The 24,508-nt window shown below is 41.3% G+C and overlaps 1 protein-coding gene across 6 annotated transcripts in view; it reads right to left on the bottom strand.

Annotated features, from left to right (window-relative positions):
• The window catches only part of CHRM3 (cholinergic receptor muscarinic 3), a 528,683-nt gene that overhangs the window by 209,268 nt on the left and 294,907 nt on the right, over positions 1-24,508 (bottom strand). For 5 of the 6 annotated variants that reach the window (XM_059715729.1, XM_059715730.1, XM_059715723.1 and 2 more), the window contains one exon: positions 23,237-23,339. The gene's annotated coding sequence lies outside the window, so the exon portion shown is untranslated. Of the gene's footprint in view, positions 1-15,160; positions 18,728-23,236; positions 23,340-24,508 lie in introns of those variants that run through there. The other variant, XR_009455961.1, reaches the window with a different exon arrangement.

Genomic DNA, 24,508 nt, shown 5'->3' with positions numbered 1-24,508 from the left:
GTACCCTTAGTTTGTAATTTATATTTCTGGTTTCAGTCAGAGTGATTTGCTGGTTGATTACCTTTTAACTTTTAGGTGGTATTTGTATCACTGTAAGATATTGGTATGCATGGATGGGAATAATCCAACATGGAATAATGTATCAGATTATTCCTTTCTCAAGCACAAGACTTTCTTGGGAATTAATCTGAGACTCTGGAACAAACTTTCACTAGAACTGGAGACTTTAACAAACCTTACCAAATTAACTCCAAGTTCAGGTCACACTATTTTGTCCTTCCTGAATATAAAATAATTACATGTGCGTTTATGTGTTAAAAATAATCCTTAATAGAACAAAACACTCAATTGCATACACTTCTTCCTCTGTGGACAGGATGATAGACCAAGCAACATCAGTGATTTCCATGGTGTCATAGCACCCTGGGGTGCCTTAAGATCCTTTCAAGTATGTTGTGGGGTGCCACACAATGTTAGAATTGTTAAGTACACAAACATGATTCACATGGTAAGGCCAAGGATTTCAAATATGAACCCATAGCGCTAGAAGCATTGTGCCCTATTGTATTCTGAGTTCTTTGCAATAGAAAAAATTACTCTAATGTTTTTTCTGTAGTAAAAAAATGAGTGAAAACTAAGTGCCAGAATTTTCTGAGGGGTGTGTTAAGTCTAAGAAGGGGTGCCTGGAGCCTAACAAGGAGCACTATGGTGCCTTGAGTTTAAAAAGGTTGAGAACCACTGGCTCAATGTTTTTGAGAATGACACACAGCTATTACAGTGGTGAGCATGGAATAAGAACTAATGGAATAACATCTATCAAGTGAACACAATTGTGTTGCCATAAAAGCAAAAATGCTTCTTTGTGCACTTTATTACCTATAAGAAAGCCACATTATTGATGGCTTGAAAATGGTATTTAAAGATTTGGTTTCTGGGAATTGGCTTATAGGGAATTGGCTTGTATATACATTAGAATGGTTTAGGATGGGCAGCAGGGGTTAACTGATTTCTAAAGCCCTGGGTCTCACACACACAGTCCCTCAGCCTTCAGAAGAAGACAGCTTGTCTAACACAACAAGGCTAAGGGATATACACATAGCCTGGGAAACGAGGGGCATATACCACATTGTTCCATAATATTAAACAAGGTGACACCAGCTTGCAAAGCCAAAGAGGGAGGCCTGAAATTCCTGTTTTGGGAAGGCTATGCATGTGATGACTCATGAGTTTGGAATGTACTGATGAAACAGAACATAGACAATATGATGACCACACAGAGACCAATGAGTGATAGCCATGGATGAAGAGTCATCAGAAGTCATCAGGAGGGAGAGAGAATACAAAAACAGAAACTTGAGAGTAACAAAGGGTCCCCAACCCCATCCCCATCCCCATCCTCCTCCCCAAGAGGATCCCTCAGAGGGTTCCCCATCCCTGTCCCCCAGGAGGGGTCCCTGAGGTCACCATGGCCAGAAGGCACAGCACTAATCCATCCCAAACACCCCACTAAAGGGGGTGGGCCTTGGCATCCCACCTCCATAGGCATGACTGCACGTGCATTTTGAAATTTTGATTATTTGTATTCGTGTTTCTAGATATGACTATGTCAATGCATTGTTTGAATGTTATGAATGTTAAGACTGAGCAGATTTGCTCCCAGTCAGGCATCTACCAGAGCACTACTGCACCATTACTAATAGAAAGTAACTTTGCTACTTGCATTTGCAGGTAGCAAATTTACTTGTGATCAGCAAAGCTTACTGCGTAGTATGCATGTGCACATGTAAATGCACATGCTTAGTGAACAGTAAACTATTCTACTACTCAGTTAAGTGTTTCATGTAGACGTGCCCAGGAATACTTAGAATAACAGAACAATTTGGTTTCAAATGAAAACACTTTTAAATATCTAATCATATCTGATTTTTTAAGGTTCTAAGTCTGAGGATGGTAAATGAGAAATAACTAAGATGAAAAATTAAATAAAAAAAAGGATGTCTTAAATATTTCTTAATACTTCTTAAATACTTACTTAAAATAAGAAAGAGGTATAGTCTTCTAGGAAAAACATGTCTTTGTTGACATGAATAGTGTACAATGTTAATATTTTATAAGAAATGATACTGCTTTCACCAAGGCGCCCACAGGGGTTACAAGAAACAATGGCCACAAGCTAGCAGAGAGCAGATTTAGATTGGACATTAGGAAGAACTTCTTCACAGTTCGAGTGGCCAAGGTCTGGAACGGGCTCCCAAGGGAGGTGATGCTCTCCCCTACCCTGGGGGTCTTCAAGAGGAGGTTAGATGAGTATCTAGCTGGGGTCATCTAGACCCAGCACTCTTTCCTGCTTATGCAGGGGGTAGGACTCGATGATCTATTGAGGTCCCTTCCGACCCTAACATCTATGAATCTATGAATCTATGCTTTTACACATTTAATGAATTATATCAGGTCCAGAGTATATGTAAGATATGCATATCCCAAAGTTTTGAGACTCTTTGATTGGAAGTACAACTGTAAGTTCAAAGATGTATTATTATTTATGCCTTGAGTGTCCTAAAAGGACAAAATCATCATCAACATCATCACCATCATCATCAAATCAAGAATAGTTTTCATTCTTTGACAAATACCCTGCTCAAAATCTTTTAGCTTCTGTCACTGAAAGGAATGCCCAAGCTGTTCCATAGGGATTTAAACAGTTGATATAGGATTCTTTAGAGCAATGGCTCAGAGGGTTTTGTAGCTGAAAGAATGGCTTAAGATCTAATCATCAGGTTAGAAGTATCTAGACTCCCTGGAAGCACAAGCTTAAATCTTATCAGAATCAACTTATCCCTTCGTCTTTCTGACATTGATTAATTTCTAGATAGCTTTTTAGTGTGTATGGGTCTTCCATATAAAACTTGAAAAACTGGAGTCCTATCTATGCTACTTAATGTCATGTTTTACTAAAATAACTCCCTGAGTCCTGAGACAGTTTTGTTTGAGCACTGCTTCTCTCGCAAAGCTCTGTAACTTCTATACAAGGGTTCTAGTGTTTGACTTAAAAATAAATAAATAAATAAATAAATAAATAAAACCTTCCAGGATAGGTTGACCATTAATGAGATTGGCCAATTGTACAAGCAACTTCTAAAGAATTTAGAAATGTTAAGGATACAGCTATATTCTCTTGGTTCAGGAATTGCTTTGTTTAAGCTTACTAAAAACTAGTGAAATTTTTAGCTAGATAATTTTTAAAAGGAAACTACTATTTCATTTCAGGCCCACTTCTACAAACCTTTAATACACAATTTTCTTTAAATTAATCAACTCAAAAATCACAAGAGAAAAAGATAATATTTAACTCTGACTTTGAGAAAGGAAGGCATCGCTCTCTCTTAGAAAAGCATTGAGAACCAGTAGAGCAAAATATACATTTAGGTAATTTTTTCTTGAGTGAATTGTTTTACAGCAGTTTTTGAGCCTACTACTTTTGCCTCTAAGGGTGCATCCACACATGCAAACATGTGTGCTTGCAGCAGCTCAAATACAAGCAGTGCAAATTTCAGCTGGGGCTTTTTGCTTCAGCGCATGTGCTGGGATATGCACTTTGGTGTGAAGCAAATTGTGCCACTTGGGGCAAAATAACCCTGCCTGGATCCTCCCAGATCTGCAGCCAGGGGAACTAGAGCCCGGGGCCAGCACCTGTGCTGTCCCCAGCAGTATAAAAAGCTGCCTTGTTCTGGCTCCAGCAGTATAAAAAGCTGCTCTGGCAAGTAGCCCAGGGCTACTAGCTCTCAGGAGCTTCTGGGGCCCAGCCAACTGGTACCTGGGGACACTACCCCTTGTGCCAGCTGCACTGCTGAAACAGCCCTGAGAGTTCCCTGCACCCACTACCCACTACAGCAGTCTGGCAGTGGGGACTGCTGCCTGGCTGTGACCTGCTGTGCACTTGCCAGACTCGGATGGGGACTGCAGAGCCAGCAGAGGCATCTGCCCCTCTGGACCAGCTGCCAGTGGACTGTGGTTGCAGGGTTGGCCTCTGTACAGCACTACTGCCATGTGTGTCCCCTGCCTGGCCATCTGGGCAGCTATCACCCAGAAGATGTTCCGGGTGTGGTGGCCCGCTTTGAACTGTCAAAGCACGTCCTCCTGGCCCCATTTGGCCAGGAGGTCAGCCACAGCCAGCTGGGTCCAAGGTGCTAGCTCTGAGCAGGGTCTTGCCACTGGCCTCCCTAGCAGGAATTCTGGTGTTCCCTATTGGAAAACTGAAAAATTCCTGATAAAAAAAATTCCAAAGTCACTCTGTAAAATACCCCCAAATCCATGTTCCTCCACAAGTAAAACAAAAGACCACTATAAAGAGAGAGAGAGCAAGACAGAGACAGTGATCACTTGGACAATGTTTTACTGATATATCTTACAGTGTTAAAGCTAGTCTCTTATCATAATAATAAAGTGAATTCTAAATACATATTCCATTAATTCATGAATACATATTTTGCTGGGCTCCCACAAGGAGATGGCCCCCCAACAGGGGGTCCGGCCCAAAACAAGGGGTTTGGCCCCCACACAAATGGTTCAGCCCCCAAACAAGGGGTTTGGCTCCCCGAACAGGGGTTTTGGCCCCAAACAAGGGGTTCAGCCCCCTAACGGGGGGTTCAGCCTGCACACAAGGGTTACACCCCCCAATGGGGGCCAAATGGCCCCTGCAGGGGCTATCACCCCCCTGCAAGGCCCACGTACCCCCCCAACTGCTGCCCCCCGGTCCCATCCCGCACCAACTGCTGCAGCCTCCCCAATGGCTGCCCCACCCAGCCCCACCCCCCCACTCCCCCAGACCCCTCAATGGCTGCCCCACCCAGCCTCATCCCCCATCTTGCACCCCTAGTCCCCATGGTTAACCCCACAGCCCCAGACACCATCACAAAACCCAGAAAAATAAAACAGGAAAAAATGGGGAAAAAAAGTCTCTGCTTACCTTAGAAGCGGGGGGGGGGGGGGGTCCTAGGCCTCCTGGCAGAGCCCCCCCAGGCACCACAGGGCAGTGGGGTGGCCAGCAGGACCTGGGCTGGTGCCACTGGGGCTGTCACCCTGCCCCACACTGTGCGGGCAGGGCTCCAGTCAGCCACAGGGCAGGTGAACTGCTGGTAAGTGCTGGGTTTTTTGTTTGTTTGTTTGGGTTTTTTTGTTTTTTTAAGCTATAGGGGGTCTAAGGGGACTGGTGGAGGGGAGGGGCTGGCAGTGTCAGGGATCTCAGGGGGGCTGGTGGAGTGGGCAGGGCTGTTGGGGATCCCCCCATGGTCCCCTCCTCCAGCCCCCCCGGACCTCTTACTCACCAGCCCTGGTGCTGAAACACACGGCCTGGCCGGCCACATGTTTCAGCACCAGGGCGAGTGGCCAACCATAGAGACGCTCTGCCAGATTACAATAGCATATTTAATGATTTCTCATGTGTTGGTTGAAAAATTATAATAAATACAAGATACCAGATACTATTACAGTGCAGAAACACATTATGCATATCCTTGCAAGTGCAATCTGCATGTGTAGTGTACAGGAAGGAATACACCTCAACAGCTGATTCTATGGACACTTAATTTTACACAATTCTGTATAACATTAACACTGACCTAATTTGTTCTTGCAAACCACTCTATTCTCTGTTTACAAAACTTTCAGTATCCCCTCTATACTTGCTGTGAGTAGCCCTTGTTCAGAAAAAAAAATGACAATGCTCTGTTTACTGCAGAAAGGAGTAAAACAGTATTAAATGCAGGTATTGGGTTTGATGGTTTCCATTTACCAGATACATTTAACGGAACATTACATCTGGTTTCTTTATTTTTTTACATATGCCCTCTGTTTGCCAAAGCTTTGAAAGGAACAGTTATACTTATGAAACTCATAGAGATTGACAAACTGACACCTGAGCCCAGTATTTATCAGGAAAATCAGACAGAGCAGTTTAAAATAATATATTCACTACAAGATTTGCATTAAGAGTTTGCTTTTCAAGTCTCTGTTTTACAAATCAATGGAGTTATATTGATAAACACCAGCTAACGATCAGATTTTAATTAGACCACTTGAGTCTTCAGATGTTTACCAAGGAGTTGAAATAACCTTCAAACTCTTTAAGGAAATAGGTTCTAGACACTCTTACTGCACTATCTCAACACCAGAAGATAGACTACAGCATTTTCTCCTACAAGATGAGTTGCTTGCAGGGCAGCAATCTGACAATTGTACAGAAAGTGCCTAATGACTACATATGAGAAATGAATTTAAGAGACTCAAGACATCAGACTCACAGCAGCACAAATCTTAAGGCTCAGAGAACAAATATCTGAGGCAGATACTAAAAATGGCCTCAGAGAAAAATGAAAATAAATCTCAAAAACACTTTGTCCGATTTGAAATTATGAATTTAAGCTCAGAGCATCTGGATCATGGACTCACAGTCTTTGTCACTATGCTACAGTAAACTCTGTTCTTGGTCTCAGAGCTTTACTATTGATCTTTTCAGGCAGCCTCTAGGGAGCCCTGGAATACCTTGCCTTAGGCATCCCTTGGATCTGAATCTGACACTGCAAGTTTTATTTCAGAACTAGCTATTCAAACACTTTACCCTATTTATATTAAATAAAATGGTGGGCTTATTATGTCCTGTTAGTAAAAAGAGGCGTGCTTCAAACTTTTAAGATATATTCTTAAACCTAATAATAATAATAATAATAATAATACCACTTATTCACTTGAAATTTAAGAAAGGCTGACTGTTGATAGCAAAATAGGATCCTCATGTAGACCTTATAAGGATGATTAATGGATCATGCATTCACACTGGATATCTTAAAAATATCAAACTATTGGTTAATATCTATCTGATATTTTATTAGAATTGAAAAGAATAAATGGGATATATGACCTGAGTTTTCCAGCTAAAAGATGAAAGTAATAACTAGACTTCTTCAGCTTACAAGCCCTCCAGCAATTTTTTTCTTGCTGTTGGATTTAGAAAAATTCTCCTGAGCTACTTTGTACAGGAGAAAAAAGTATTCTACCTTGCAAATATTGTTTCATAGAATAAGTGATTTAAACAGTTCAAGCAACATTACCTACATAGGGGTGCATCTATACATGTGCTTTTGTGCAAAAGTGGACTAATTAGCTTCACTGTAAAACATCACCGCCTACATGTGTGCCCCTTTTAAGTCACATTCAATTACTTAACTCCACTGTAGGATAGTATTCTCAGGGGCATGTTCTGTCCTATGGTGGAATTATTTAATGTGCCAAAATGCATGTATAGACAGTAACCCGGGCTGGCTGGGGCATGAGGGTACTACAGTGCAGAACCTGCCTGCTGGCTAGCCCCACCTTGTATCACCTTTGTGCCCCATCCAGTCTCTCCATAGCATGTTGAACTGGGATGGAGCAGTTCTAGACTGGCAGGCTGATCACTTGGCCCTGCTGACAGCTAGGGCTACTGCTAGGAAAGCTAAGGCAGATATGGAACTAGGGCTAGCATCAAGGATCAAGGATAACAAAAAGTCCTTTTTTAAATATACAGGGAGAATGAAGCAGGCCCCGGGTAATGTGGGGCCCCTGCAGGATATGCTCAGCAATCTGGTGGTCGCACCAAAGGAGAAAGCAGACCTCTTTAACAATTTCTTTGCTCTATTTTCTTGTGCAGGGACCGGGACTCCCCTACTGAGATTCAGGCTAGACTTGGATTATCGCGGGGCCCCTGGCACAGCTTTACAAGCACTTGTGGTGCTCTAACCAGGTGCCAGATGACTGGAAGAAAGCCAACGTGGTCTCCATCTTTAAAAAAGGGAAGAGGGAGGACCCGGGCAACTATAGGCCCATTAGTCTTACTTCAATCCTGGGGAAGCTCTTTGAGAAGATTATCAAGGAGCACATCTGTGATGGGCCAGCAGCGGGGATGATGCTCAAGGGCAACCAGTATGGTTTCATTAAGAGGAGGTCCTGTCAGACCAACCTGATTATCTTCTACGATCAGATCACAAAATCATTGGACGCAGGTATCGTCGTGGATGTTGTCTTTCTGGACTTCAGGAAGGCCTTTTACACTGTGTCCCACCCCATTCTCATTAAAAAGCTAGGTGACTGTGGCATTGATGCCTACACAGTCAGATGAATTGCAAATTGGCTGAGGGGTCATACTCAGAGAGTGGTGGTGGATGGGTCATTTTCAACTTGGAGGGAAGTGGGCAATAAGGTCCCCCAGGGCTTGGTCCTTGGACCCGCTCTGTTCAATTTCTTTATTAGTGACTTGGATGATGGGGTGAAGAACAGCCTGTTTAAATTCGTGGACGACACCAAGATTTGGGGTGAGGTGAGCACGCTAAAAGGGAAGGACAGATGACAGCAGGACCTGGACAGGTTATAGGGGTGGGCAAATGAAAATAGGGTAGGATTCAATACTGACAAGTGCAGGGTGCTGCACTTGGGCAGCAGGAACCAGCAGCATACCTACAGGCTGGGGAACTCCCTTCTCAAAAGCACAGTGTGAAAAAGAGATCTTGGAGTCATTATTGACTCCAAGATGAACATGGGCCGACAATGCGAGAACATGGTCAGTAGGGCTAACTGGACCTTGTCCTGCATCCACAGATGCATCACAAGCAGGGCCAAGGAGGTGATCCTCCCCCTCTATGCAACACTGGTCAGGCTGCAGTTGGAGTACTGCATCCAGTTCTGGGCGCTGCACTTCAGGAGGGATGTGGACAGCATTGAGAGAGTCCAAAGGAGGGCCACTCACATGATCCAGGGACAGCAGGGCAGACCCTATGAGGAGAGGCTACAGAACTTTAACCTGTTCAGCCTTCACAAGAGAAGGCTAAGGGGGACCTGGTGGATGTCTATAAACTTACTGGGGGAGACCAGCGGGATTTGGGAGAGACCTTGTTCCCCCGAGTGCCTCCTGGAGTAACAAGGAATAACGGCCATAAGTTGCTAGACAGTAGGTTTAGACTAGACATTAGAAGGCACTACTTCACAGTCAGGGTGGCTAGGATCTGGAACCAACTTCCAGGGGAAGTGGCGATGGCTCCTACCATGGGGGTCTTCAAAAGGAGGCTTGATGTTTACCTGGCTGGGGCCATTTGAGCCCAGTTTTCTCTCCTGCCCAGGGCAGGGGGTTGGACTAGAAGATCTACAAGGTCCCTTCCAACCCTACATCTACGAATCTATGAATGTGCTGAGGTCCTGGGTGCACATGTAAATGCTAAACCAAGGAGCAATAAACTCTAGCATGAACTGCACCGGAGTTTATTGCTATGTGCTAATTGCATGTGCACAGGCACCCATATTGTTGTTGTTTGGGCAAGGAATAAAACTGCAGCTGAAAGCCTGCAGCTGACTGAGCTTCCTGCCATTGGATCACATGGTATATCCACAAAGGGGGTTCCTAGCTATGGGAGCTTGCTACTTACCAGCTAAGGAGCAGCCTGGGATCATGATCTGGGGTTCCTCCTACATTAACAATAGGGCATTTTGAGATCTGATGCTCGAACCTACAATTGTACCACCAGCCATGCATGTGTAGCTGGCAGGAGGTGTGATTGTGTGGACCATGCATCAGATCCTATCATGCCTTTACCTGTACATCTGGTAGGGGCCTTAATCAGGTCTCAAATAGTAATCTAGCCACAGATCAGGTAGCACCTCCCTCCTTAAATAATCCACTAAAATTTAAGAGGGGGGGGGAGGGGAAAGAAATCTAGCTTTTTTGGGAGCTCACAATCCTCCTCCTTGCCCACTCCCTCCTGGCAGCAGTATTACTAAAGGAGCTATTCTGCTATTGACATGAAGAACTTTAGTAACCTCACATCTAGGAGTCACCAGAATTTTGTCTCCTCTGTCCATGCAGAGGATCTATTCTACCTACATATATGCAAAGCAATTAACATAGGGTGCCCTACACGATAACTTAACTTATATCTGTTGTAAAGAAACTCTAATTTTTAAACCTGTTTTCTATCAAGCTCATCTGCAGCAAATAACATCAGGAATACATTATCAATATTCATAGGAATTTATAAAGGCTGTAAATCATTAGTTTTCTACAGTATTTTTAAAGCTTTTTTGATCTGTGATTTCTAAGCCTTCAGGAGTTTCTTGATGACTATTTTATTAAGCTTTAGTGTACCGCCCAATTAAGTAGTGCCAGCCTACAAACAACAATTTTCACTGTTTGAAGCAAAGATATCTTGGAGCTAGTTCCAAAGATATCTGAAGTTATTGCTCTTAACCTGATGGGGGAATGAGTGAAATGAAGCAAACATAGACACTGTTAGTTTTACATGTCAAGGCATGAGTTATTTCTCTTTCCTATAGTTTCAGTCTTTTAACACAGTTTTCTCTATCAACTAGACAAGATGGTATTAGTAGTAAGGGTTAGGGGAACAGGTAAGATGAATTAAATATGGTCCACATAGAGAATTATTTTGCTATTAGTAGTGCTTGTTTCACAAACCAGTGTTCAGTGTCATGTTTGCAGAGCACCCAAAGTAAAAATAATTACAGGTTAAAGCAAATGTATTGGCCAAACTCTTTGCTGCTTGTACAACCTCAGTGGACCTGTCTGAATCTCAGCCTTTCATTTTGTTGAGAAATAGAGTTGTAGTAAAGTTCACCTGTTTAAAAACTTCATGGAACACACTTCTTGCTCGTAGCATATATCTGTAGTATAGTCTTAAGAAAAGCAGAATTGAAATTGTTTTCAACATTGATTAATTTTTTATAAGTCAGATGAAAATAGTTGCATTAAAATAGCATTGCAATGTATACAGATCAAATCCTAAAATATATTGATCATTTTCACCTGCTATTGAAAGCAGTGGAGTTTAAAAATGCTTAATATTTTCCAGAATTAGGCCTCAGCACAGTATGCTGAAGAATCAACTTTAAAATGGGAGTTCAATAAAAGGCACATCCTGCTTGGGAATTATTCACTATCATGAAAACATGACCTTTATCATTCTCCCAACATCAGTGAAAGTGATGGTGATTACCTTGGTAAGTGCTAGACATACGAATTAAAGCTGACTGTAAAATGTCTCAGTTTTCCTACACAATAATACAACATGTCTAAAACCTGGGGAAATGGCTCCATTCCCTATGTTTTTCTTTTTAGGATTACAAATGAAAAATGAGTTCCAAAGGTATGCACTATCATAGTGTGAAAGTTTAAAAATCATGTGTATATATAAAGTGGGAAAACAGGGAATATACCCATACTGACTCTTCATTGTGGGCCATTTTCTTACCTCCTTCAATACGTCTTTAATAATGCTCAGTTAATATGTATTATGTATGTACATCAGTTATGTATATATGTCAATAAATCTATTTGTATTTTCCATTAGCTTCATTATCACTGACTGCAGACTAGCATGGACACAACTATTCTTTTAAACATGTATGTTATAAATATTTGCATTCTGATAGTAGCAACATGTCAGACATTGTCAGTGCATCTAGGAAAACAATATCAAGCGCAATAAAGCTTAAATCTACTAGGGAACAACAATGAGGAAGTCAAAATATACTCAAGTTTAATATGCATTATATTTCATGTATATATATGTTAAACTTATTCTTTGTTGTGTTTAGATATTCACCACTTAACATGTCTGCCTTCAGCATTATAGAATTCATTGAAATTTTGGAACAGAACGCTTTTTCTTTTTAAAACTACTTTCTATTTCAAAAGCTACATTACACTTTTAATTAAAAACATACTGGTGTTGAAATAAAACATTCCAATGGACCCGGAACAATGTGTTTCCCAAAAGTTTGCAGAAAAATTCTAAATGTAATATTTTGTTTTGATTCAGTAGCCAAAAAAAAGAAAAGACTTTCAGGTCATAAAATTCCCTGTTGTATAGAAAATAGAAAACAGAAAACTCTGGTTCCCTCAGAGTTATATCAGAGAAATCTTTTCAATAGCCACTATATTAGCCTAAAGATTTCATCATTAATATCATGTGACTGTAATAAGGCATAAGGTACTCATTAAGTCAATTTGTGTGAGACTGCAATGAGAAGCCCAGTTCCCCCCCTAACACATGGTGGATTAAGGATGGTACTACAAAAACAACAAGGGAACTACTTTAATAGCAGCTACCTAGGGAAAAGTGTACAAGTCATCTTCTCAGCTTGGTGAAGGTTGGAAAAGCCTTTTGTGGTCATTTTTCTCATGCTTTTTTTTTTTTTGCTCATGCTTTGGATTCTCCCTATATTAATCATGCCAGCTCCTAAAAAAGGAATTTGAGATGACCTATCATCCAGAGCTTTGTTTTCCCATTATTTGCTGGTGTATCTGCCTACTGGTTGGCACTGTGCAAAAGTACATATCATGGAGAGCTCTAGATCAAGAAAGAGGAGCCAACTGCATAATTTTTTTTTGACATCGCTAATATGCAACTTCCTCTTTATGTAAAATATTTTAACTAGGAATAATGAAAACATTCTTGGAAACATTCCTCTTGCCTTATTAATCTATAAGAGACCAGGAGAGAATGGAGAAGAAATGGGAGGAAAGAGAAGACTACAGCATTAGAATTAGTTCCAATTTGATTTTATTAGGTAATGAAAACTATTTTTGCTTAAGTTTAGGGATAATCATATGTACAAAATCATATGTATAACACTCATAACAACAACAAAAGCTCTGGCTCACTGCAGCACAGTATAATTTATTACATATACTTCATTAGTTTTGTAATTTTATAATTTAATAACACAAAGAATATTTTTTGCAGGAATGAGTGAAGTTTTGGAAAAAAATAAATGTATGATGGAAGAACAGAAAAATCTTATGAAGCAGGATGGGAAAATAAGTTTTTTAAAGGATATACAACAGGACTATAAAAAAGATTTAAGCTTTAATGAAACTCTTGAGTCTCATTGAAAATGAAATTATTTATTTTAGGGCTCTATGACTATATCCTCTTATATTTCTAATAAAACTCTTAGGGAGCATCCAGACGAGTGTGCATGTGCCTGTTGCCCCACCTCAAATACCTTTGAGGTGGGGCAACAGGCATGTGTGGGAACAAGAAACTTAGACCCCGGGATATCCAGGGGTCTAAAAAAACCACTCCACAATAGAGCGGAGCAAGGTATGGTTCAAGACCATGCCTGGAGCCAGTCCTCCAAAAGAGATGCTCTGATTTTGGCCAGAGCATCTCTTTTGTGTTTCTGCTGCCCCTGGCACTGTGCAAGGTAAGTTGGGGGGGGGGGGTTCATGGATGTCGGGGGGGTGAGGGGTGGCAGGGGGTTGTGAGGGGGGTTGGAGAGTGGCACCGGGGGATGTCCCTGGGGCTGTGGGGGGGTGAGGACCTGGCACAGGAGCTGTGCCTCCCAGAGCCCTGTGACCCAGTTCGGTGCAAGGCCAGACTAGCAAGCCACATGGGACTAGGCCAGGTCCTCACCCCCCCCCCCCACAGGCACAGGGGGCAGAGGCAGGAGCTGGCCCTGGGGCCTGGCCCATGCTGACAGGAGTCGGCGCAGCATGTGGTTCCTGCGTGCCACGCCGGGTCCTGCCATGGCTGGGCCCTTCTTATGGCTGCAGGACCTGGCCCAGCAAATGGGGACCACGCAGAGCCAAGCTGGGTCCTGCTGGCCATGGGGTTGCTTGTGCCGCCTGGCTGCTAGGTGGCACGAGCAGCTCTAGGGCCAGCAGAACCCGGCTCAGCTCCACACAGTCCCCGCATGCCGGGCCAGGTCCTGCAGGTATAGAAAGGGCCCAGTCATGGCAGGACCCTGCACAGCACATGGGAACCACAAGCCATGCCACCTCCTGTCAGCATGGACCGGGCCCCAGGGCCGACTCCCGCCTCTGCCCCCTGTGCCTGCAGGGGAGTGAGGACATGGCCCAGCCCTATGTGGCTCCCTATTCTGGCCTTGCACCAGCACATGCTTAGACAGCAAAGTGCACGTCCGAGCACGTACACTGAGGCAAACAGCCCTGGCTCAAATTTGCACCGCTTCTATTTGAGCTGCTGCAAGCGCACGTGCTTGCATGTGTGGATGTGCCCTTAGCATTTAAATTAATAAAATATGACTAAGCTTCAGGAGTTTTTAAGCCTTCATCATATAATTCTGTGATGTGAATGCCATTCATTTTTCAATTAATTTCATTAATTTTTATTAGTAATACAAACAACAATAACATTGAGATGTTTTGATACCACAAATAGATGTAAGTATGAACTAAAAAGACATTTATTGGACAGGTAAGGTTTCTGAACACCCCACACACACACTGGTGTGTACTGTATATTTTAAGCATTGCTATTGATGAAACTAGCCTTTTCAGTCTCAGAAAAGAGCTGACAATGAAAAACAGTTGAAAATAAGCATGTCTGATCAAAGACTTTAAAAGAAATCAAAGTGAATTTAATTTGCCAAATTAAATTGGAAAAATGACAAATTTGTTTAGATACTGAAATAACAAAATAAAATTTTAATGGGGTTACAGAGTCTATGAAAATTTTATGAAAATTAAGAAAGGCAAGATTCTGTGGTTGATGTCTTTTATTAGACCAACTGTATTTTTGGTGTAGAGTGGTATCTGAAAACTTGTCTATGTCTCTCCTAATAATACAATTGATCCAATAAAAAAAAATCACCCACAAAAGTCCTTGCCTCTCTGCCTTCTTTCTGGACCATCATGGATACAGCATCACCACAACAGCATCATAATGCTGAAAATTAACTCTTTTAAGGACTATTTAAATATATAATTATTATTAAGAAAAACCAGAAACAATAAATTTGGAAACACTTTATGTCTGCTAAATGACATGAATATATCCACCTACAGTAACACTGTCCATTCCCCCCCCCAACTCCCCCATAGAAGGATTTGAATCCATATCCAAAAACTACTAGGATCCTCTACTACAAAATCAGATTATCCTGCAACAAGTACTAGTTTTCCTATGTACTGGGCATGTCTAAACATGTGCTTTAATGTGAAACAGACTTATTTACTGCACAGTAAAGTGTCACCATCTACACATGCACGACAATTAGGCCAGTGTAGACTAATTTACTGAACCAATGGAGAGTCCTGTTGGACACAAGTACTATCTGATAGTGCAGTTAATTACTGCACTTAAATGCACATATAGATAGTGATGGGGCTAGCTAGGGCATGAGGGTTCTTCAGAACAGGGCTAACCACCTGTTCCACCATATGTGGAACCCCACTGGAGCTGCCCTTGGCTGGCAGGATGACCCCCTAGATCCCCTGCCAACCCAGACTGCTCCCATTGGGGTCCATGTGCTGCACATGAATAAAGTCCAGAGCATACTGCTCCAGAGTTTATTTGTGTACATTAATTACATATGTAGATATACCCACTATTACCTATGGAAAAATCATGATAACCTTTCAGTTTACCCACCTTGGCTTCCAGGATATATTCTTCCCAGTGCTATCAAAAGGAATTTCATATCTTTATATTTTTTCCTGAGCCTATCCCTTTCATCCCAGAAGGTCTTATTTGCTCTTACCTCCTTTCCTTCTCCTCAGATGATATTATCTCATCCCTCTCCTGCTACTTCTGCTCCCTGAAACATGCCTCATACTAGCTTGCACCCAGGGTTGCATCTGGCTTGCATCCATTCCTCTTGACTTTATTCCTATCCCTTGGATTGTTTTCTCTGCCCATTCATCTTTCACTCTAAGGGTTTGGAAGACCCAGCTCAGGTTAGGCAGCTTGCTTTGAGCTGCCTAAACCTATTAGGTTCTACCATGTGCACGCATTCATGTGGGCAGCCAAAGGCAAGTGAGGTCAGTGTAGAAGTGGGATTGGCAGGATTGAAGTGTTGGGGGTGGTAATTCTGAGAGAAGAGGTTAGGGAGGAAGACTGGTGAGCTTGGGCAGAGCTGGTGAGTTTGTGGAGATTGGCTGGGATTTCCCAGCCTTGGGACTATGCTGGAAACTCATGCAAGTAGTCATTACCCTGGATTAATGCATGCTGATTTTAAGTTTGTTCTCATCTGATGAGAACTAACTTTAAATTGCGGGCGACACTTTTAGGGAAACCTAAGCCCTGTGCATACCCTAATGCTTTTCCTTCCCACTTTCACTGAATTTACCATAGTTCACTGTGTATGTAATTCCTCTAGTTCTTGATCAACAAGAGTCCTTTCCTTCACTTTTAAATGGAGTAGAAAATTTCCAGAGCAAACCAATTATAATGGATTTACCAAATAAACATATTCTGCAGTCTATGTTATAGCCATTCCATATCCACCAAAAAAGCAAATATATATGGATGTTAATAAAGATGTCTCAAATACTTTTAACAGAAAGAGAGGTTCTTTAGATATCCAAAATATGTTTGTGTTTACCACCACACCATTTACCACTTCACCTAATGAAATGAAATGCAGTCCAAACCGTGACTGAGTCTTTCTATGTGTGGGTATGTATGGGGGTCATTCAGTGATTTAATTCACTTAATGAAGACAAGGTGAATTTATTTATATTAACCAAGTACAAGCCTTTATTTATAATTACTAAAACACCAGTGTGAAAGATAGGTAGGTGTAGGTCTCCTTCAGTTTATTAGATTTCAATATTGCTGAATATTGAGTTGCAAAAATTGATTTATTATTACCTTATTCACTGAAATAAATGCAATATTTTTCCCCTCAGACCAAACACAAGGCTTCACTGGAAACATTAAAGGGAGAATAAAGCTTGCTCCTAATTTTTAAAGACATTTCTGGATGAATGTTCCTCATACAAATAATCCAAAAGAGAAAACTTGTGCATTCTGGATCAGCTGGAATAAAGAAAGACCTGACTCCCATTCCTTAGTGATGAAAAGAAGGTGGACTGATGGACATTCTTTAGTATACACCACTTATACACCACAATACATTTTATTAATTGCTTAAAATACTAAAAATTGAAGAATACCAGTAAAGCTGCAAGTGTGTAGAGAGAGAGAGAGATCATTAAATAAGAATGTGTCCGATGAAAAAGCCCTTAGTTCAATAAAAGTATTTTTTCATTCTGTCCACTCACTCAGCAAAAAATAAATGATTAGATAGATAACGAAATGTGTCCAATTAATGGAAGTAATATAGTGTTCAAACATAAATGAAATATTTTCCCTTGGGGAATTAGTATACTATTTTATTTAAGTTAATGCAATTTAAATTATAAATAAAATGATTTTGTAATCCCCAAGGAAAACTTATTTGTTTACAAGGTATTTCTTTTGAAGTGGTTATTAAAGTCATGCTCTTCCTGTGATCTTATTTCATATATAACTGACTGCTGTGAAATAGTGGGTGCATCTACACCTGCAATTAATGCAAAGCAATAAACTCTGGAGCACTTTGAGCCAGAGTAAACTACTTCCAGGCTCTGGGTGGCAACACCAGGCAGCAGAGAGGCTGGCTGTGGCACAAGGGTGCTAAACGTGTGGAGCCATATGGCTAGGTGTGAAGTAGGAGTCTGGCCCCTGTTTAGCTGGGCTGACTAGGTGCAATTTATATCCATGGTCAGCACATGTGCATTTAATCACAGTAAATTACCCCACCATGAACTGGTACTGTCCTTAGCAATACTATCTTGTGGCAGGTTTAATTAGTTTACTGCAGCCTAATTCCATCACACATGTAGACGGTGACACTATATTGCACAGCAAATTAGTGTACTTCACAATAAAATGCATGTGTAGATGCTCCCAGTAAGTCTTCTTAACTAAACTTCCAAAGAAAGGAAAAACAAGTGTCATAGGATAAGCAATTCTTAATTTTAAATGTTTTTATTCTTCCCTCCAAACATCAGAAACTTATTTTGGGTGCCTTCGTTGCTGGATTTTTTTTTTTTTTTTTTTTTTTTTTTTTTTTTTTTTGTGCGGGGAGAAGTGGATCTCAAAACTTCCCAGTTCCACTTATTTAAGATTTTGTTATGCATTTAGTAAAAGTAGAGATGTTACAACCAAGAACACTTATATTCTGCCTATTTAAATACAACTTTCAACATTGTTATCATTCATTCCAGTCATCACTCTCTTAAAAACATTAATATATAGGTACCAAAACAAGTACATCTTGTCCCAAGATACATCATAATTATTAGAAATTACCAATTTGTATTATTTTACCTTAAATTTAAATCAACAATTTACTTATGAAGCCATATTCCTGGCTCTGCGTACATCATACCAATGGTAGCTTTTGCTCAAATTAAATAACATTAAGGCCAGCAAAGAGATTTTCCACAAATCAAGCATCACCTTTCTAAAACCTGGTAGTTGCTCTAAACATCCCAGATGAGTCATCAACACATCATTCTAGTGCTCCCCATTCTTATAATTTTACAGGGGGAAAATAAAATTACTTTACACGAATCTCATCTAAGCAAAAACTAAGCAAAAACAAACAAACAAATGAAACAACTGCCTTGAATACATGAACACACAGTAGAATCTATTGCTATTTACATCAGCATTAAACCATACTATAAAACCATAACAAACTACATGACAACATGCATTTGCTGACTGTACCTTAGCTCCTTAAACTTAGCCTACCCTACCACTACACCCCCTTAAAATAGGCTAGGGGGTGTGCACAATCAGTTTTGTGCAGAAATCAAATAAACATCATTGTGTCATTGGCTACTGGACCAGGAGATGTTCAACAACCCAACAGCCTTTAAGGAAAGCAGTTCCTGGAGAGCAAAATAAAGAATCAGTAAAATGCAAGAATTTATAAGGAATACTTCTTGTAATCTTACAAAATAAATAGCAAATGGAGAGCTCAAACAACAGTAGAATCTAAACTTTATCAGTTTCTCAGAGTTCATCTATACATCAGAATTAACACATTTTAAATGCATTGAAAAATAAAAATTAAATACATTTATATGAAATTGAATTTTTTTCAAGTAATATTTACAAATATTACTTACATCATTTAAATGCTTTTTAAAATTGACATAGGGTTTCTTTTTGGACCCTGGCTAGCAAAATCTGCTTAAATGTTATATTTGTTATTATTTTTTTATTTAAACTTGATATTAGATACAATAACCTGAACAGATTTCTGTATGTGCAAGGTTACTAAATTATAACTTTACTTTGGATAAAGGAAGAATGCAAATGTCTTAATAGCCATGACACTTGAACTGGAAGAGGGAATTTAAGATTCTGAGAACCAAAATAATGTAATTGATGCTGCAAAATCAATGACTGCAGATGCACTAATAAATTCTATTTGATGCATTCTACTTATTATAGTATTTTCTTTATATATGCAATAATTTAAATGGTTGTGCAACGGTATAAATATCAATAAATCTATTAAGCTTAATTGTCACAAATGACATTAGTTTCAATCTAACTTACAATGAGGAGAACTGCTATTTACTTGTCACTTTCTAGAATATTTGTGAAAATACAGACTTCTGGTAAGTTAGAGTACAGGACTTAGGTGTCTTAAAACATTAAACTTTGTTTCGATACAGGTTTTCCTAAGGTCTTGATAAGAATTTAAGAAGCATTTATCTAAGGCAGGGTTACCTAACTTTTAGGTGCCCCTGGGCCACATCAGTGGGAGATGCATACTGCAGAGGCACCATCAGTGTAAGCCATGGAACCTCCAAGCTGCACATTATGTGAACACCCCTTTGCTGCACCATATTACACAGGCACCCCAGGCCACTGGTTTCCTTGATGCCATGAGCTGCATTGCCCCGCTCCACCCCCTGGGATGGGGGCAGACAGTAGAAGCTGGAGAAGAGAGGGGGACCCTGGAAACCCTAGTCGCTGCTGTAGGTGGAGCGATGAGGGGAGAGGTAGCCAGGTAGGAGTCTAGGGGCAGCATATTAACCCCTCAGTTTAACAGCCTTGGGCTAAGGGACAGAGGTCTGTTGCGTAAATACAACTGCCATTTGCACTGCCCCTCTCTCTTTATCCTGAAAATAAGTACAGTTAAAATAAAGTAAAATCATGGTTCTCTGAAAGTGACATCAAGGAATGCAAAACCTGCCAGCACATCTCCATCACCCCCACAAGAACTACACCCTCCAACAGAAGCATCACCATTCCTGGATCTTACACCTCCAGGAATGTAATATATCTTATCCAGTGCACTGAATGTCCTGATGGAAAATATGTAGTAGAAACCAAACAACAACTGTGCACCAGAATGAATGCACACCGAAAATCTATTAAAGACATGGATACCCAACTACCTGTGGGTGCACACTTCTCGCAAGACAATCACTCCCTCTCCAATGTCTCAGTTCTAATCCTCAAAGGGAACTTACAAAACACCTTTCATAGGTGAGCCCACAAACTTTACTTGATAAATCTACTGGATACAAAAAATCATGGACTCAATACAGACACTGGATTTATGACATTACAACCTGCCTGACATCCTATTCACCAGGTACCTGCAAGACCTGACCTCTTATACTATTTTTTCCTCCTCCAACCTTTCTCCCCTCCCCTACTTTTCTGCCCTTTGTCTTCCTAATTTACAACTATTTCCCTTTTCACACACAGCCCCTTTTCTACCTTCAGTTACTACTGTAGAGTCTCCCTTACTCACCTTTGACTCCCCCTCCTTCCCTGCTCTACCTTTTGTTTTCCTAATTTCTCCCTATTTGCATTCTCACTGAAATCCTGCCACACTTTTAGCTTCTTTCATTCCTTGGAGTCTCAGAACAGCAGAGACTCCCTACAGCTGAAGAAAGGTGATTGTGCCTAAAAGCTTGCTAAGAACTTTTTTTCCAGCTACTCAGTTGGCCTAATAAAAGACATCACATCTATTCAAAGAATCTTGCCTGCCTATGTCCTTAGACCAACATGGCTACAACCACAAACCCTGAAATCAGCATCCGGTTTTTTAACTTCCTATTTGGGCAAAAGTGAAACCAGTGAAACCCAGAACAGAGGCAGGTTTGCTTTGTTCAGAATCCTTAGTATGAACAGTCTCATCTGGGATTGCTTTCCTGCCATTTTAACTTTAAGGTCATTAAGAGATTTGTAGACAGCCACAAGAGAGCATCTGAGTCTTTCCTCCAGTCTGAAGGGTTTTTGATTGGTAGCAATGTGAATCTAAGTATTCAGAAAAGAATGTGTTTGTTTTACACGCAAAAAACAACCAATATATTAATTACACACAGAACAACTAATACTCATCTCCACAGGAAATAAAAATGAATATATGTTATATTATCTATATATTATATGAATATGCGTGGTATATATTCAGCTTTGTGCAGGAATCAGCTTGGTGCAGTATGGCAGAGCACAACTTGTGCCTGCCGTTTTAAGAGGTTTAGGAAGGCTGTGGAGCAGCTGGCAGATGCAGTAAGGCCCAATTAGGCAGTCACATGATCACAAGGGGGCCATACCGGATGAGGGCTGGGCAGTCTCAGTATAAGCCCAGACTCTAGAGTAGAGCAGGCAGTTACACTTAGGGAGCCAGAGGAGCAACATCACTCAGCTTGCAGACTGCAGGTCCTGGAACACCTGGAGGTCAGAGTAGCAACTATGGGGATGGAGGAGGTTCCTTGGCCCTGGGTAAGACCTGAAACTGCACTCTGCTGGGATGGGATGGTATGGAGGGGCTGCTGTGGTGGGGCAGACTCCAGAAAATGCCACACTTGTGCCTCCCCAGGGAAAGGTGAGGATGGGGTCCTGTAAAGTCTCAGCCACCATGACATGGTGTGTTACCCTATAGAGGGGAGAGGCTTGGGGTTCAGGCACATTGACAGAAACCTGAGGCCTGAGTGGGCTGTAGGCCGAGTTAGGGACTTCCGAGGCCAGAGAAGGCTGTGGGTCGGAATCAGCCCAGTGTGTGGGTGATGCCCCATCATAAAGTAGGGTCTAAACTGGGTGGCCTGAAGGTCTATGTGGTCAGGATTGAGAGTGAAAGAGATGCATCCTGAAGGGCTGTATAGAGTAGGGAGTCTGGGTGGTCCTGAAGGGCTATACAAAGTAGGGCAGTGTGACTAAGGCCTAAGAAAGGGGCAGAATGAATGTTGCCCTGCTAGGGGTAGAATGACAGAGGCTCAGCATGGGACTGAATTTAGCTCAGTAAGGGGCCAAGATAATTGTCACCAGTATGTGATGCTATCTGTGAGGCATGGGACATGGTATAAAGGGAGGTTCAGATCCATGTATTTCACCTTTGGCATCAGGACAACCAAATGGGCAGCCTCCTGTATATACACACCTATTTGTGTGGAAACACCAAAGGCATGGCAGATGACGCAAGGTGGACTGCCTTAGACAGGTGGGTGGGCTGATACCATGATGGGCCTCAATGCAGCCCTCTGTCACATACAGCTTCATTACGGATGAAATTTGGACACACACATGCACACACACAAATCTAACAAATAGTAGTGAACAGCTTGATAAAACTTGAACAAGTAACAGCCTAGAACAACTGCATTTGAGGAATGCCAGCTGTGCTATCATATACAAGATGTTGATATTTCAGTAGGTAGAAGCAGGAGAAACCCCTCTATCCATTTTGGGATCAGGACCTTCATACAGAATATTTTCAACCTTTCTCCATTTCTGGCCTAAACAAAGACCAACACTTTTTGTGGGGAAGTTTTATTGGTGCATTATAGACTAAACTCTCAGACTTGATTGAAATTCAAGGAAGACATTATAAACAGGTCCACTAAAGTTTCTCTCAGAAGCTCAGGATGAACTACAACAGTACAGTAGAAACACTTTCTCCAGAAGACTTCCCCCTAAACAGCAACATTACCACTGTACTTTTTTCTCCTTAAAGTTTGTCTATACTGCAGTCACTGCATTTACCCAGTTACTTGAGCAGGTTTTCACAAACTCTCACTGAGTTCAATTGCTGCCTCAACTGGACTGCTAGTAATATCCAAACTAATTATTTAAAAGCTAGCTCAGACAGTCACTACTGTGCTTGCAATGTAGATAAACCCTTAGAGCAGATATGACAAGAGGAGCAGATGGATGGGCAAAAATATATTCAAGATGGAATCCACAGCCTCATGCTATAATGCAACTGATGTCAAAGTTACAGTGAATGATTTAATGTTTGCTATGGTCCTTTGAATTTCAAATGAACCTTACTTCTCATAACAATCAGTCTTTGCTGGAAAAAAAAAAGTATTCACTGAAACACTGAAACCAAGAAAGGAAACTGATTATAATATATCTTGAGTTTTACCTACATAGTCTAGTGAAGAACATCAAAGTGGTCGGTTGGATCAGGCACTCCGTAATTCTGTGAAATCCTCTTTTGGAAACAAAAAGGGGAATGTATCAACATGTGGGCTGCAAAAAAAGCAAAAGAGACAGAGAGAGAGAATTAATTAAATGCACAGTAGATGCAGAAAAGAAGAAACCAGATGAGGCCTTGAGGTTTCCTTTCAACTGGGTGGGGGGTGCGAGAAGAGGGAAAAAAAACCAAACATACTAATTTTTAGGACTTCAGTAGCTTTTTGTGCACCTGATTTTTATATTGTGCTCAGTGGTTTTAAGCAAGGAAAACACTCTGGGTCCAGGTTGTCCAATGCATTAAAGCATTTTTTAGCTACTCTAATAAGACAAAATTAAAATAAGCCCTTTACCCTGTGCCAGGAGGTATTTATTCATATCATAAATTTCTAGAACAACAAAGACATCATAGGCACTTGTATAAGTGATGGCAAGACGATGTACACGTGACAAAAATTTCCCTTTGTGTGGCTTAATGGCATCACACTTAACATGTATGCAAGTTTTGGAGGTTTAATATTAGATCTCATTGGGTGTGTGTAGACAAAACAGGGGCCCTAAATTGAAGTGTTGGGTTTTTAAAAATACCTCTTCAATTTAGGACCGATTAAACCCCCGTGTCATGCGCACATCCCACTGACTTACCTGTCTCTCTGGTGGCGGGGAGTGGAGGGCAAGCTGCTGGCAGGCAGAGGTCCCTGGGCTGTGGGACAAGGGGCGAGGAAGGTGGTGCTTCACTCCATGGCGGCAGCAGCCCCCCCCCCCCAAGGCAGCACCCACCCATTTAGCTTGCTTTAAAATGGCATGCATACACACCCCTTGTTTTGTCTACACACAGCCGTTGTTACAAAACTAAACCACATTCTGATGTAGGTTAGTTTGCATCATTGCAATTTGCAATGGTGCAGTCATTAATCTGTCACGTGTACATGTTAATTATGTGTACTGAATCCCTTTGACCAATTGTCACTACACTTTTTTATATTTTGAACCCCCTTTTGTGCATGTATTTGTGTGTAATAATGTTTTAGAACACCAGGTATAGCTGCAGAGGCCAACATTAATATATCTACTGCTCACCACTTGGTGAATTAACGCAGCCACCCACAAAGGATGATTATGAAGGAACCCAGATGCATACTTCACACTCCACTAAAAAGATCATTTTACATCTCTCAGCAGCAAAAATTCCTGCCAGTAAACAAATTAATGCTCCCCCCCCCACC

Source organism: Alligator mississippiensis, chromosome 1, assembly GCF_030867095.1.
Source record: "Alligator mississippiensis isolate rAllMis1 chromosome 1, rAllMis1, whole genome shotgun sequence".
In the NCBI taxonomy this organism is placed as follows: domain Eukaryota; kingdom Metazoa; phylum Chordata; order Crocodylia; family Alligatoridae; genus Alligator; species Alligator mississippiensis.
The sequence above is the reverse complement of the archived record's forward strand: the minus strand, read 5'-3'. Positions and strand labels throughout refer to the sequence as shown.